The sequence below is a fragment of the Chelonia mydas genome, chromosome 5, assembly GCF_015237465.2.
Source record: "Chelonia mydas isolate rCheMyd1 chromosome 5, rCheMyd1.pri.v2, whole genome shotgun sequence".
NCBI classification, from domain to species: Eukaryota; Metazoa; Chordata; order Testudines; family Cheloniidae; genus Chelonia; species Chelonia mydas.
Window position 1 is genome coordinate 58,677,063 of NC_051245.2, and position 16,418 is coordinate 58,693,480.

Here is a 16,418-nt window from a genome sequence, read left to right on the forward strand (position 1 = left end):
ATTTTATGTTTGCTGCTGAAGAAAAAAATCCAGAATACACAATGTTGTTGTTTTAGTTAAATAAAACAAATTAAAATGTCTGTCTGGTGATGTTCTCCTCCTAATACAGCCTGGCAAGAAAATCCAGCAGCCGTGTTAGTCTATATTCGCAAAAAGAAAACGAGTACTAGTGGCACCTTAGAGACTAACCAAATTATTTGAGCATAAGCTTTCATGAGCTACAGCTCACTTCATCGGATGCTGTAGCTCACGAAAGCTTATGCTCAAATAAATTGGTTAGTCTCTAAGGTGCCACTAGTACTCCTTTTCTTTTTACTCTGTGCTAAAACATTCTGCTGTAAGTTACCTCATCTTCCACACCCACTTTTTCCCCCTCTTCATAGACAGGTCTTATGATTCAGACAATGTAAAATCTTTGAGGCAGGGACTGTCATTTAGTATATGTTTGCACAGTGCCCAGCAAAATAGGACCGTGACTTGGTTGATGCCTCTGAGCACTACTGAATGAAATATTTACTGATATTTAACAATACTACTAGCACAAAACTATAACCTCTTTCCAGTAGTCGAGTCTTTTTTTTTTTTTAAAACCTGTTTCACATTGACCAACACCAGGTGATTCAGAGGAAGGTACACAAAACCCCAAAATAGGCAGATGCAATATAATCTGCACCCACATTAGGTCTCCTTCTAATCCCTTACAGTTGGGAGACTGGTCTAAACCCTGAAGCATGAGGTTTAACATATCTTCCAAAATTTATGTAAGCAACAGTTTTAAAAATTCTGATCATCATCATCTACATAAAAGTTCAATCCTTTTTGAATTTTGCTAAGCTTTTGGCCTCAGCAATATTGTGTGGCAATAAGTCCCACAGTTTCATTATGCATTTTGAAAGGGAGGTTGCGGGGCACCTTTTTTCAGTTTTGAATTTACCCCATTTATTTTTAATGTCCCTTTGTTCTTGCATTGAAACAATTCCTAATCTACCTTCTCCATATCATTAGTTATATTTTTATTATGACCCACCTCAAATTTGTCTTCTTTATAAGATAAACAATTGCAATCTTTTAAATCTCTCTTCATAGGTGAGTTTTTGCTTGCCCCAACCATTCTCTTCACTCTCGCCTGAACACCCTCTAATTTTACAATATCCTTTCTGAGATAGGATGACCAGTACTGCACACACGAACTCCAGATTAGACTGTAGTCCTTAGAATAAATTCAAACAAGTATAGGACTTGTCTACTGAAAGCTGGTCAGTGGACATAAAATGACTTATTGGTCTCAGTTATGTCCCGGAGGATAGCTGGTCACAACACAACAATCAGAATCAAAACTGGCATCTTTGTTGGCAAACTTAGCAGAAAAGTCAAGGAATAAATAGAGACTGAACTATCCTTTCACCCCTCAAGAAGTTTGTGTCACATTTGAACAGTGTAGAGAAGCTTGCACTGCCAATACATACCTATTGTGTGACAGGATATTTTGTTTCCATAGCTGTCAATCTGGCACCTTTCACTTTAAAATATATTAAGAAAAAATAATTAAATCTACATTCTAATAGTTACTAGATTAGCAAAGGTTTTTCATATTAGAAGTTAGTGAAAAAAGGGAACAATTTGAATACAAAATAACCACTTCTAATCCTTTTTTTTAAATGTACTTCTAGAATTCTGCTCTATTTAAATCAATGAAAGTGACTCACAGATTAAGTAAATACAATTTAAGGTTACATTAGTTTACACAGAAAGTGTTTTTTCCATGGGACAAAGTACATTTCATAGGGCAACACATTTCAAAATCAAGTACTTTAATGGCTAGTATCAACCAACAACATGTCCCAGTATATGATTTAAAAAAAAAAAAAAAAAAAAGACACACACACACACACACACCAAACTAACAAAAAATCAGCACCTATTATATTCCCATTCACTTCTTGGTTTGTTGATGCTTTACACTGAATAATAAGGATCAATGGATAACTTTTTAAAAGCTCTTCAGCAGCAATCACCAACAACTCATCACCCCAATACTCTACTTTGAATTTGGGGAATATTCTGTGAGGAGCCAGTCCAGGGAGTAAAGATCCTAGCCTTCATGGAATTGGTACAAGATACCTAAGAGAATGACTGTCTCTCTGACAATTTATTTTGATTTGTACAAAACAGAACAAGGTTCTTCAAACCAAGGTCTAGAAGCCCTTGACAAATATTTAAAATGCAACCCTTAACACAGAACCAGAAATTTTGCCTCAAGCTTAACAGTAGAAAGTAACCAAGAAAATAAGCACACTTAGTGCCCATCTACCCTTGTGAGTTTTCTGTCTCCCCAAAGGTCTAGGAAAACAGATTTAGGGCTTGGCTACATTTGCAAGTTACAGCGCAATAAAGGAGCCCCAGGAGCCCTAGCTCACTCCCCGTCCACACTGACAAGGCACGTAGAGTGCTCTGTCTCCGTGGCTACAGCACTGCTGATACTCCACCTAGGCGAGTGGAAGACTGTTTGCTGCGCCACCGCTGGAATGCCGCAGCGCCAGTGTGGACACTCTAGTCTGTTATTGCGCTGTGATCAGCCTCCAGAAGTATCCCATAATACCTGTTCTAGCCACTCTGGTCATTACTTTGAACTCTACTGCCCTGCACTCAGGTGACCAACCATCAGACCCACCCATCAAATTCTCCAGGAATTTTGAAAATCCCCTTCCTGTTTGCTCAGCCAGGCGTGGAGTGCTCTCAGCAAATCTTTCCAGGTGACCATGCCTCCACACACCAGGCGATCCCCAGTATGGAGCAATGGTGAGGTGCTGGACCTCATCAGTGTTTGGGGGGAGGAAGTTGTCCAGTCCCAGCTGCACTCCAGCCATAGGAATTATGATATCTTTGGACAGATATCAAGGGCCATGCTGGAAAGGCCATGACCGGGACGCACTGAAGTGCAGGGTTAAAGTGAAGGAGCTGCGGAATACCTATCGCAAAGCCCAAGAGGCAAACAGCCGCTCCGTTTTTACAAAGAGTTGGACGTGATACTTGGGGGCAACCCCACCTCCACTTCGAGTACCACCATGGACACTTCAGAGTCCAGTTCAACAAGGTAGGAGGAGCCGCAAAGCGGGATCGGGGGTGCTCCGGCAGAGGAAGACACCCCGGAATCCCTAGATGCATGCAGCCAGGAGCTGTTATCAAGCCAGGAGGAAGGTAAGCCAGTCGCGGCGGCCAGTGCTTGGGGAAGGACAAACACCAGAGGAGGTTCCTGGTAAGCGGCTTTTATTTTGGGAAGGAAGTTATTTGGTGCAGGCTCTTGGGGCGAGGGGGGTTAGGGCCGAATGCATGCCTAGATGTGGAATAGGGCGTTGATGTGCTCTCTCATCACAGTAATTGGCCTCAGTGATCTCTTCAAAGGTCTCAGCCAGAACTTGGGCAATGCGCTTGTGCAGGTTTTTCGGGAGAGCCACTCTTCTCCTCATCCCAGTAAGGCTGAATTGTCCGCGGCACTGTGCCATGAGAGGCAGGGGGGACCATTGCTGCACACAGGCAAGCTGCATATGGGCCAGGGTGGAAGACCCTCCCTTGCTTCCCTGGTCACCCTCAGCAGAGAGATATCTTCCAGGACCAACTCCTGTGGAAAAAGTGGGGACAGTGTTCAGTATAGGGGCCCCCTGCCGCTGTTGGCTCTCCCCAAGGCACAGAGACCCCAGAGGGCAGTACAGCCGTGAAACAATGAGTCACGCTTGACCCTGTGCTTACTCACCATTTTGGGGCTCCCACGGGTTGTGTGTGTTCGCTTTGGGACAGGCAAATTATGTTATTGTGTAGACCAGTGGTTCTCAAAGCCGGCTCACCGCTTGTTCAGGGAAGGCCCCTGGCACACCGGACCGGTTTGTTTACCTGCCACGTCCACAGGTTCGGCCGATCACGGCTCCCACTGGCCCTTGGCCCGCGCCGCTTCCCGCAGCCCCCATTGGCCTGGAGCAGCGAACTGCGGCCAGTGGGAGCCAGGATCGGTCGAACCTGCAGATGCGGCATGTAAACAAACCGGTCCGGTACACCAGGGGCTTTCCCTGAACAAGCGGCGGACCAGCTTTGAGAACCACTGGCGTAGACTGTGCTTGCCCTTGAGTGCGGGAGAATCATTGCTCTGTCTGGTGTGAACAATGCCGCCTCTGTTAAGTGTTGCATTTTGTCTTTACAGATAAAACCTTGAGATCTCAGCTGTCCATGTTATCAACGGCCGAGAGGCTGCAAAGAATCAGGAAGCGGCCACATAGAAGCAAAGAGGACATGCTGCATGAAGTCATGCAGCATTCAACTAATGAAAATAAAAAAGTGCAGGAGTGGCTGCAGAGTGAAATGAGGGACTGCCAGCAGACTGTGGATCACCGGCACCAAAGCACAGAGCGGCTGATAAGCATCGTGGAGCGCCAAGCGGACTCGATCCAGGTGCTCGTAGCCATGCAGGCGGAGCACTCCGACACCCACCCCTTCCCCTGCAGCCCTTGGCCCAAAACTCTTTCCCTTGTGCCACCATGTCACCTCCAAACCACTTTCCCCAACATCTGGGTTCTTACCGCCAACTGCTGCCTCCAACACCTGTAGCTTCACCACCCAGCCCTGAAAACTACGACCCTTACCCACTGCGCTCAACCCCCATCACCATGCAGTATAGCTCTCATAAATATAAAGGGAAGGGTAAACACCTTTAAAATCCCTCCTGGCCAGAGGAAAAACCCTTTCACCTGTAAAGGGTTAAGAAGCTAGGATAACCTCGCTGGCACTTGACGAAAATGACCAATGAGGAGACAAGATATTTTCAAAGCGGGGGGGGGGGGGGGGGGGAGCGGGGGGGAAGGACAACGGACACACAAAGGTTCTCTCTGTCTGTGTGATGCTTTTGCCAGGAACAGAAAAGGAATGAAGTCTTAGAACTTAGTAAGTAATCTAATCTAGTTAGATAGGAGTTAGATTCTGTTTTGTTTAAATGGCTGATAAAATTCGCTGTGCTGAATGGAATGTTTTTGTGTCTTTTTGTAACTTAAGGGTTTGCCTAGAGGGATTCTCTATGTTTTGAATCTGATTACCCTGTAAGGTATTTACCATCCTGATTTACCATCACCTGATCATCAGAGGTGATTCTTTTACCTTTTTTTCCTCAATTAAAATTCTTCTTTTAAGAACTTGATTGTTTTTTCATTGTTCTTAAGATCCAAGGGTTTGGGTCTGTGTTCACCTATGCAAATTGATGCGGATTTTTATCAAGCCTTCCCCAGGAAAGGGGGTGTAGGGTTTGGGGAGGATTTTGGGGGGGAAAGACGTTTCCAAGTGGGCTCTTTCCCTGTTATAACTGTTAGATGCTTGGTGGTGGCAGCAATAAAGTCCAAGGGCAAAAGGTAAAATAGTTTGTACCTTGGGGAAGTTTTAACCTAAACTGGTAAAAATAAGCTTAGGGGGTTTTCATGCACATCTGTACCCTAGAGTTCAGAGTGGGGAAGGAACCTTGACAATAGCCATCCTGAAGTGCAGCACGCATTGCACAGCACTCCAGATAGGACATATGCAAATTGTGATTGTACCACTCCCTACCCCACCCCCTTGTCCTTTGTGTTTCCCAAGCAGTTGTTTTGTGTTTCTTTGCAATAAATTGATTTTTTGGCTTTGAAAACATTCTTTATTATTGCATAATGTAAAAGAAACCTTAGCCAGGAAAGCAACAGATGCTGCAAGTCAGCGTATCATACGTAGCAAACACAGATTCCTACTGGACTTCACTCCCATGCAGGGCACCACACCAGACATTACTGTTGGCTTTCAGCCTCAGATTGCTCCCTCAAGGCATCCCTAATCCTTGCAGCCCCATGCTGGGCCCCTCTAATAGCCCTGCTCTCTGGCTGTTCAAATTCACTCTCCAGGTGTTGAACCTCTGAGTTTCATGCCTGAGTGAATCTTTCACCCTTCCCTTCACAAATGTTATGGAGAGTACAGCACGCAGATATAACCGTAGGGATGCTGTTATTGGCCAGGTCCCATACAGAGAGTGCCAGCGACCCTTTAAATTGCCAAAAGTACACTCCACAGTCATTCTGCACTGGCTCAGCCTGTTGTTGAACTGCTCCTTGCTGCTGTCAAGGCTCCCTGTGTAGGGTTTCATGAGCCATGGCATCAAAGGCTAAGCGGGGTCTCCAAGGAGTACAGTGAGCATTTCAACTTCCCCTACTGTGATTTTCTGGTCTGGGAAAAAAGTCCCGGCTTGCAGCTTCCTGAATAGGCCAGTGTTAAGTAAGATGCGTGCGTCATGCACCTTTCCGGGCCAGCCTACGTTAATGTCAATGAAACACCCACAGTGATCCACAAGCGCCTGGAGAACCATAGAGAAATAGCCCTTCCGATTAACATACTGGGAGGCTAGGTGGGCTGGTGCCAGAATGGGAATATGCGTCCCATCTATCGCCCCTCCACAGTTAGGCAAACCCATTTGTGCAAAGCCAGCCACAATGTCATGCACATTATCCGAAGTCATGGTTCTTCTGAGCAGGATGCAATCAATGGCCCTGCAAACTTGCATCAACACAATTCAAACGGTAGACTCCCCCACTCTGATCAGTAGCTGTCTGGAGCTGCCAGCTTCCAGATTATTGCAGTAGTCACCCGCTTCTCCACTATCAGGGTAGCTCTCAATCTCGTGTCCTTGCGCTGCAGGGTGGCGGTGAGCTCCTCACACAGTCCCATGAAGTGGCTTTTCTCATCCGAAAGTTCTGCAGCCACGCCTCATCATACCAGACTTGCATGACGATGTGATTCCCACCACTCAGTGCTTGTTTCCCAAGCCCAAAAGTGGCGTTCCACAGTGGTGAGCATGTCTGTGAATGCCACAAGCAAACTCATGCTGTTTGCGTTACTCGAGTTGATATCATCGGAGTCCTGACTGTCACTTTGGATCTTAAGGAATCCCTCGACTGCCAAACGTGATGCACTGGCGAGACTCGTCAGCACATTCCTCAGCAGTTCGGGCTCCATCCCCGCAGACCAAAAGAGAAGAAGCGTGCAGTACAAAAACCGTTGAAAGATGGGGCCAAATGTGGACAGAAGCAAAGGGAATGCTGGGATGCAAACCGATGCATCACGGGGAGTTGGGACAGGACCCCGAATGCCCCGCACTCCCCACCCCCTTCCCACAAGCCACAGTGCCAGAATGGGAAGAGGTGCTCTGTGGGATAGCTGCCCACAATGCACCGCTCCCAATGCCGCTGCAAGTGCCCAAACGTGGCCACGCCAGTGCACTTGCAGTTGTCAGTGTGGACAGACTGCAGTGCTTTCCCTACTGTGCTCTACAAAGGTGGGTTTAACTCACAGCGCTCTACATCTGCAAGTGTAGCCATGCCCTTAAAGATCACCTTAAAGGGCTATTTCAGGAGGGAGAACATTCCAAAGTCATGGAGACTGACAGAATGCTGACAATACTCTCTCCCTTTTAAACCAAGAGGGCTCCAGCATAAGCACCTCTGTTAGTCACATCTGCAACAGTATGACAGAGAGACACTCCCCCAAGTAGGTACTAATTAACACTAAGTACAGGAATGGGAGGGATAGGAAAGAATTCAGTAGCTGTTAGGAGAAAGGGGACCAGGTTCTGCCAAAGCTCCTGTCATCTACTCTCTGTTCATCTCAGCTGCTCTAAGAAATCTAGTCCACAGATTCAGGAGGAGAGAGCCCAAGAGCAAGCATCCTGGCTCCTGCCAAGACCCCATGTTTCCTGCACTCAACAAGATTGATCACACATTTCAAATCCACAACTTGATAGTGTTTCTCTGTGCATACATAAAAGGTGAAAAACTGACACAACATTTGTATTTCACAATTTTCAGAGATTTTAGGCTTTTCATGACAAGCCTATTTTGTGTTTTATATTCTACCATTGAGGACCATGGCAAAAACCCCATTAATTAAGTGATATCAATGAAAACTTTACTCCCTCCTAGTCTATAAGTTACACCATTTATTTAATTTGAATTCCAAATAATTAGGTTCATTTAGAAATTAAAAAGAAAAATAGCCAAGAGGGCAGACTCAAAGAAGTAGCGTTTAAGATTTTTTAATTTGTTCACATCTCTCCATGTGTATTTTGCCGTTCTGAAAGAATGATAGATAAAAGTGTTTGGATCCTAATAATTATACATTTACATGGACAGATGTCTGTACATGTTTCTTTTTCCAATATTCTGGGCCCTACATAGTCTCTTAGCTCCTAAAAAGCTTAACATAAATAAAAAACAGTGACTGTCCATAAAGCCAAAATAAAATCATCTCAACAAATGATAAATTACGTCCATCAATGGAAGACTACACAGAAGCAAAGGTAGTGAAATACAAGGGGAGACACGGGAAAACCAAAAAATTCACACAACAAATTCAGTAAAGTAGTCATTGAATAAAATAACCAAAGCGAACAATAAAAAGCTGTTCAAAAGCAGACCATTGAAGGTCATTTCTTCAGCTATGAAGCTACCTTTTTGAAAAGAGAAACAAGGAGCTAAACAATTAGTCTAGAGATCATAGTAAAGGGCTCAGCAAGGAGCCTATGAATTTCAAATCTGCTGGACATTCAGCAGTGAAAAGCATACTCTGGTAAATAAAAAATTAAAGACACTACACGTACCTCAAAATAGGTTTTGTTCCAAAAATATTAAAACCAATAGTAAAAAAAAATGGTAAGAAGAACAACCTTCACAAGTACTTTGCCTTGGAAGAACATGAAGTTGCAGTCTAAAAATCAAAAGCGAAAAGAAACCAACATGTAAGCATCAAACCTCCAACAACTAAGTACAAGCGAACATTATCCTCAACCTTAGGTAACTGCTACATAAAGGCAACTTGTGGAAAAAAATATAATCAGAGTAGCAAGTGCAATACCATATCCATTAATTACTTGTGATGTCACATTCATGTATTAATGGATTCGAGATTAACATATTTATATCCAGGAATGACTACAGCAACCGAGAAGGCAGTCTGAAGAAAGAAGAAGGGCAGCGATTAAACTACAGGTACTAGAATATTAGGGCTAGTCTACCGTGGCAACGCTAAAGCTCTTTAAAAAAAAACAAAAAAAAACACCTCCACAAGAGGTGCGGCTGCCAGTCCTAGTGCTCTGTCTACACCGGCACTTCATAGCACTGAAACTTGCTGCACTCAAGGGGGTGTTTTTTCACACCCCTGAGCCAGAAAGTTGCAGCTCTGTAAACTGATAATGTAGACAAGCCCTCAGAGACTAACAGATTTAATTGGGCATAAGCTTTCATGGGTAAAAAACCCCATTTCTTCAGCTGCGTGGAGTGAAAATTAAGGATGTAGGCATAAATATACTGACATATGAAGAAAAGGAAGTTACCTTACAAGTTGAGAACCAGTGTTGACAAGGCCATTTCAGTCAGGGTGGATGTGGTCCACTCCCAGTAATCCCAAGAGTAGATGACAGGAGCTTTGGCAGAACCTGGTCCCCTTTCTCCTAACAGCTACTGAATTCCACTCCCAATAATTGATGGGGAGATGTCAATACCAAGAGAGGGAAAATTGCTTTTGTAGTGAGCCAGCCACTCCTAGTCTTTATTCAAGTCCAAATTAATGGTGTTAAATTTGCAAATGAATTGTAGCTCTGCAGACACATTACACAATCCATTGTCTACAGCCAAGCCCTAAGATACAATCGCATTTGCTCCAATCCCTCAGACAGAGATGAACACACACAAGATCTCTATCAAGCATTCTTAAAATTACAATACCCACCTGGGGAGTGAGGAAAAAGATGGACAGAGCGAGACAGGTACCCAGAAGTCACCTACTACAGGACAGACCCAAAATGGAAAAACAACAGAACACCACTGGCCATCACATACAGCCCCCAATTAAAACCTCTCCAGCACATCATCACCGATATACAACCTATCCTGGAAAACGATCCCCTACTCTCACAGACCTTGCGAGGCAGGCCAGTCCTCGCTTACAGACAGCCCCCCAACCTGAAGCAAATACTCACATGCAACTACACACCATACCACAGAAACACTAACCCAGGAATCAATCTCTGTAACAAACCGTGTTGCCTACTCTGCCCCCGTATCTACTCTAGCAACACCATTATAGGACCCAACCACATCAGCCACGCCATCAGGGGCTCATTCACATGCACATCTACTAATGTGATATATGCCATCATGTGCCAGCAATGCTTCTCTGCCATGTACGTTGGCCAAACCAGACAGTTTCTTCGGAAAAGAATAAATAGACACAAATCAGACATCAGGAATGGTAACATACAAAAGCCAATAGGAGAACACTTCAGTCTCCCTGGACATTCAACAACAGATTTAGAAGTAGCCATCCTTCAACAACAAAAACTTCAAAAACAGACTGCAAAGAGAAACTGCAAGAGCTACAATTCATTTGCAAATGTAACACCATTAATTTGGACTTGAACAGGAACTCGGAGTGGCAGGCTCACTACAGAAGCAATTTACCCTCTCTTGGTATTGATACCAGCTCCTCAATTTTTGGGAGTGGACCACATCCACCCTGACTGAATTGGCCTTGTCAACACTGGTTCTCCACTTGTAAGGTAACTCCCTTCTTTTCATGTGTCAGTATATTTATGCCTGCAGCTGTAATTTTCACTCCATGCATCTGAAGAAGTGGGGTTTTTTACCCACGAAAGCTTATGCCCAAATAAATCTGTTAGTCTTTAAGGTGCCACCAGTCTCCTCATTGTTTTTTGTGGATACAGACTAACATGGCTACCCCTCTGATACTTGGCAGAATATTAGAGAAAGTTTCCAGTAGTTGAAAGTAGAGTAAGGGAGTACTTTACCTAGCTACATGCTGTACTGCCAAAGCATCTATTACATGGTCATTTAAATTACCACACAAAAAATTAAGTAGCGTAGTCTTAAGAGAAATGGCATTAAAACAGTAGTTAAAAAAATACAGAAGGGGCTACATAGTATAACAGAAACTCCTCCTCAATCTTTACTACAGCATTGCTACCCTCAGTGGAATCACAGCATCTATGTAAGTTGACAGTTTTGTTCATTATGTTCAGTCGTTATCCCTTTTCCAGAAACAGCAATGTAATATTTCTTTTGTTGGGAATTTAATAATAATCAAGGCTGACAGAATGACTTCGACAGAGATAAACTAAGGGCAGTGACCTGTAAGCTTCCCTATACTGATTCATCAACATACTGCTAACCTGAACTGGAGGGACCACCTCTAATGTGAAAAGGCAGATTGTTTTCAACATCCATTCAGTCAGTAGCTTCTCTGCTGAGACTGCCACCTTCAGTAGTTTTTCATGTGAGGCCATGTCAACTAAGAACTGGATAAGGTTGAAATTACTAATCCATTTCGGATAGGCCAAAAAGATATCACACAGTAAATTTTTGACTAGTCGAAGTGACCAGCAACCTAGAAAAGGATCAAGTCTTGCAAAACTGTATTTCCCAATAGCCAATTCTTGGTTAAGAGGGCCCCAGCAGCCATTTAGTGAAACTGACATTATCCTTTAACTTTTCTGTGGATGGAGTGATCAGTTGTATCACCACGGTGTGGAACAGCTATGTGTTGCAGTATCAAAGCCATGCCTAGCAGCATCAATTTGATACCTCTGTGGCTCCTGTACACACCTTACCAATAACAGAACAGCAGTCAGAACAGCATCAGGCCACTGTATCATTGGCTGGGCTAGTTTAAACCAAAAGTATTGGTGTTATAGCTTCCCCATTGCTGTTGGCGCTCCCAGCACAATTTCTCAGTGCTCCTGCAATCCCTTTGTCAACCAGTGCACAATGTCAGGTGTCTCCTGTGCTTGTTTGATTACTTTCTTGTTTTGAGTTACCTCAGCTTGTGTGATTTTATGCCTATGAACTTTCTATTTTATAACAATACAACTGCCAAGTAATTTTACAATAAAAAATAACATGTACAATGAGAAATGTTACATTATTTTTCTCAAAATATAGAGTATGAAGTATCATCTTTCAAGATAGGGCTAGCTAATTCTAAAAATCCCTGCTTCAGGGACCTGGGCTGAAAACTGCATGATGCATAATGCAGATATTGCAACAGTAATGGAACATTTTGTGTAGACATTTTGAAATAAGATGGTTAGTGTGAACTGAAAAAACTACAAGTGCAACCCTCTAGTACAGCAAGACTTTGGAGGGATACACCTAGTACCTCTTTCTGAAGTTAAAGAAAAAACTCAGAATTATTTATTTATTTCATCGATGTATAAAAGCATGTATTTACAAAACAAACTACAATATAAACCTACAATACTAAAGTGGATGGAGTGAAGAAAGTAACATTCACCATTAAAAACCTCTGCATGTGGAAGAGGTGTTGCCATTATTACTCCTTTGGGGGACAGGGAACAATAACCCCGAATACTGACAAGTATTACTCTGAAGGGAAAAAAGGACAATAGCTATTATTACTCACTGGGGGGGAAGGAGTAGCACTGGAGGAAGGCATAAGCCAATATTTACTGGTAGGGGGCAAAAGGGATGTGCAATCATTCAGAAATTATTATTACTGTCATCAGGGAGAATAAAGAAGCAGCATCGACCCTATGATTCGTATTACTCAATGTGGAAGAAGAAGAGAAGACAATAATCAGTATTACTCTCAAGGAGAGGCACTGCAATTGTGACTCGCTTGTGTTCTCTCTCTTCAAAGAGAGAGAGAGAGAGAGAGAAATGGGGAGACCCTGGCCATTGTGAGTCTCGCTTGCTGAGGGTGTGGGGGGGCAGAAAGAAGGGAAGAGAGGCTCTGACACTCTGCTTTCAGTTCTGTGGGTAAAGAAGGGAGTTAAGCTAAGTTACTGCTCCATGGGTGGAGGGGAGGATCTGCACATCATCTCTATCCATGACTGGGGCCTGACTTTTTTGACTCTGTCTGGATGGGAAAGAGCAGAGATGTCCAGTAATGTCAAACAACAGACCCCCATGATAATAACAAACAGGTTCCGCAGAATCAAAGACACTTAAAAAAAAAAAGTCTCTAGCCCTTATGGTTGTGAAGAAAATCTTCCAAATATGAACTAAGGATAAATCAATTGAAAACTGAAGCTGTGTCATCTTTCTGAGTCTGCAAACACACTAAACAGCTCCGTAAGTTGATAATTGTCTCCACTCACCTCAAATGAGTGTTAACTTTTAAGGCCTGGTCTACACATAGTTTTTGTACAGGTATGTCAGTTATGGTATGATTTTTTACCAATACAGTTAAACCGGTACAACCCTTCAAGTGGATGCAGCTATAATGGTATAAATGTAACTTACACCAGTATAACTCATTATCCTTACTGTACAGGAACAAATATACCAGTACAGAGCACATTTACACTGGTATAACGATAACCATGCTGGGGAAAAAGAGTGGCTTTCAATACTTTGGTATAGTTAAAGCAATACAACTTTTGTTTGCAGACAAAGCCTAAGTCTAATAATAACACTTTGAGAACATCATTTTCCAAACTTTAACCACACAACTGTTTGATTTATATGGACAATTACTGAAATTAGCATATGAATGAGAGCAGAAAGACTGGGCTGTAGAACAACCTGTCATCAATTTTTCCTCACAGAATGAAATTGCTTTAATACCTTGCTACCTTTACAAAAGGCTCAATCTTGCAAATGTTTAAGAATGTGAGGAGTTCCCCACAAACTAACAGTATTGCTCACGTGCTTAAGTATCTGCAGTGTCAGGCCCCTATGTATAGCTACCACATAAGCAGCATATTCTACCCTTAATCTCTGTACAAACTTGGATCATAAACTCTTCAGGGTAGGACCAACGAGGAGTCTGGTGGCACCTTAAAGACTAACAGATTTATTTGGGCATCAGCTTTCGTGGGTAAAAAAAACACTTCTTCAGAGCAGGGACTATTACATGTTACATGTTTGTTACATGTTCGTGCAGTAACTAGCACAACAGGACCCTGGCCCCTGGGCACTACCACAATGCAAGTAAGAAATAATAAGCCTCCCACCAGCATCAGGGGAAGTCTGAGGAACACATACAACCCAAGAACCATATCATTCCAGGCGCTTGGGCCCTCTCCAGGGAATAAGTTTGACACTTAGACATTCGACTTCTCTGGGAAAGCTCCGGCTACTGTGACTTCCCCTATGGGGCGCGGGAAGCCTCCAGGGCGAGGGGCGGCGTGTAGGGAGGGAGATGGGAATTCGGAGCAGGGGGCTCTCTCTGGTGCGTACGGGGGAGGCTCTGGACAACGTGACAATCTTGGAGCCGGAGCCGGGCTGGCTCTGCTGGGAGATGGAACGAGACACCCCCCATAGTGACACTAGCAGCCGGGTGCAGAGCGGCGGGGGGAACTGGAGCCCGACTCCCCAGGGCAGGCTTCGCCAAGGCTCTCTCTGGTGAGGGCCGGCCCTGGCCACTGAACAATCTGGCACCGGGCTCGGCGCACCGGGTGCCCCGCGCGGGGGAGTCGCTGTCACTGACAGGGGGGCGGAGGGGGGGACTGTCGATCTGTGGTTCCAGCAGCAGCGCCGGGACGCGGCAGGAGCACATTCCCCTCGCCCCCCACGACGGAGCGCCACGTACCTGGTTCCCCTTGTCCCGGAAGGGCCGGGCCGGGCGGGGCGAGGCACCGTTACCGGGAGACACGCCACCGCTCCTGTGTGTTTCCCCTCCGCGATTCACGGCGCCGCTGCCAATTTCGAGTTCCACTTCCGGGGTCGGTGGATATGACGTCATCGCGCACCGACGCAGCAAGGAACCCGGAAGTGGAGCTTGTCGCCCCTGACGCTTCTGAGCCGCCGCCGCCGCCGCCGTCGTCGGGGAGAGGGGCGGGGCTTCGTTAGGGACGCTGGGAGGGGTGGGGCCCCGTTTGCACGCAGCAGGTGAGGGGCGGAGCCTCAGGGCTGGCGGGGCGGGGACGCCTGGTAGCAGCTCAGTCCCTTTGGGGCCACAGCTCTTGCCTCCTTCGCGCGAGAAGGTGCCATTGTAGGGGCCTGATCGAGGCAACCTAACGGAATCCCCGGAATCCCCATGAAACCATTGCAGGGGCCAGTGAAACCAGAGGTTCAGTCTAAGTGTGCTGGACGGGCGCAGGCGTGGTCACCCCAGAGACTGGCCCCTGAGGGGAATCAGAAAAGGAGTACTTGTGGCACCTTACAGACTAACAAATTTATTTGAGCATAAGCTTTCGTGGGCTACAGCCCACTTCATCGGATGCATTCAGTGGTAAATACAGTGGGGAGATTTATATAGACACAGAACATGAAACAATGGGTGTTACCATACACACTGTAAGGAGCCCTGATCACTTAAGATGAGCTAATATTAGACTGCTAATATCTCTGAAGAGCACATCCTCACTGAGCATGCATAAGCCTCTCACATCTGCTAGTGTTGACCAGATTGCACATTCACCATCCCCACTGAGCAGCTGAGCATGCTTCCTGCAGCACAGGACTAAAGGGGCATAACTGGCCTTCCACTGTGACAGCTGCTCCAGGGAAAGGTGGATTGGGGCACTGAAACTGAGTGCACTAGGGAGCTTTTTACTGTGCGTTAACACAGTCTGCACCAACCAATATGCAAAACATTAGTGCACTTTAGAAATTACACTCCTGTAGTGTGCATTGCTACCATGTGTAGACAAGCCCTAAGACTAGCTCAGCTCGAGTGGTCTTAGCACACTGGGAACCCTAGAGTGAATGGTCTGCTGGCTGCTACCAGTATTCTAAACACCCGATGATTATACCTGGTTGGGAAAGGTTAGACAATTTCCATAATGCCTTTAAGTCATGCTGTTATGCCTATGAGTTACTACTAACCTAGTTCTCTGTCCGGTTACTACAGAACAGCAGGTGGGCTTACCATGCGTATTGTAATACCCAATCACAGTATGGTAAATTCTGATTGTAATTTCCATGTGAAGTTTGTGTAGCCTGGCTTTTGACAGTTCAAAATCAGCCATTTACAATTACTTTCTCTTCTAGGTGCCTGCATCTTCTGTAAGCCAAGGGTGAACGTACTGGGGAAAAAAGAGTAGTATAACTGCAGAATGCAAACATTATTCTACGGTTCCTATGGTTTTCCCATTATCTCTGTTTAGACTGTAGTGGGTTTCTATGGAAATGCTTTGGCATACTAGATTTTAGTTTGTGTTTATTGATTTTGTTTATACTGATCTCCCATTTTACAATCTGATTGCCAAAGCATCAAACAGTATGAAGAAGCTGAAATGTAAAGCAAGGTAGGTTCTGCAATTAGTCAGGGTATTTGGTATGATAGAAGGCTCCTCTTTTTCTTTTCTTTTTTCCTTTTTTTTTAAGACTTCCCCCTTTACAATTAAAACTTTATCTCCTCCAGCTGACTCACAGGAGGTGGGCAGC

The 16,418-nt window shown here is 44.8% G+C and overlaps 1 protein-coding gene across 17 annotated transcripts in view; it reads right to left on the reverse strand.

Annotated features, from left to right (window-relative positions):
- FAM172A (family with sequence similarity 172 member A) overlaps positions 1-14,771 on the reverse strand; it is a 357,476-nt gene extending 342,705 nt beyond the window's left edge. For 12 of the 17 annotated variants that reach the window (XM_043547397.1, XM_037903228.1, XM_043547401.1 and 9 more), the window contains exon 1: positions 14,620-14,771. The gene's annotated coding sequence lies outside the window, so the exon portion shown is untranslated. Of the gene's footprint in view, positions 1-1,466; positions 1,520-14,619 lie in introns of all 17 variants that reach the window. The other 5 variants (XM_043547405.1, XM_043547398.1, XM_037903226.2 and 2 more) reach the window with 4 other exon arrangements.
- Positions 14,772-16,418: the final 1,647 nt, after the last annotated feature.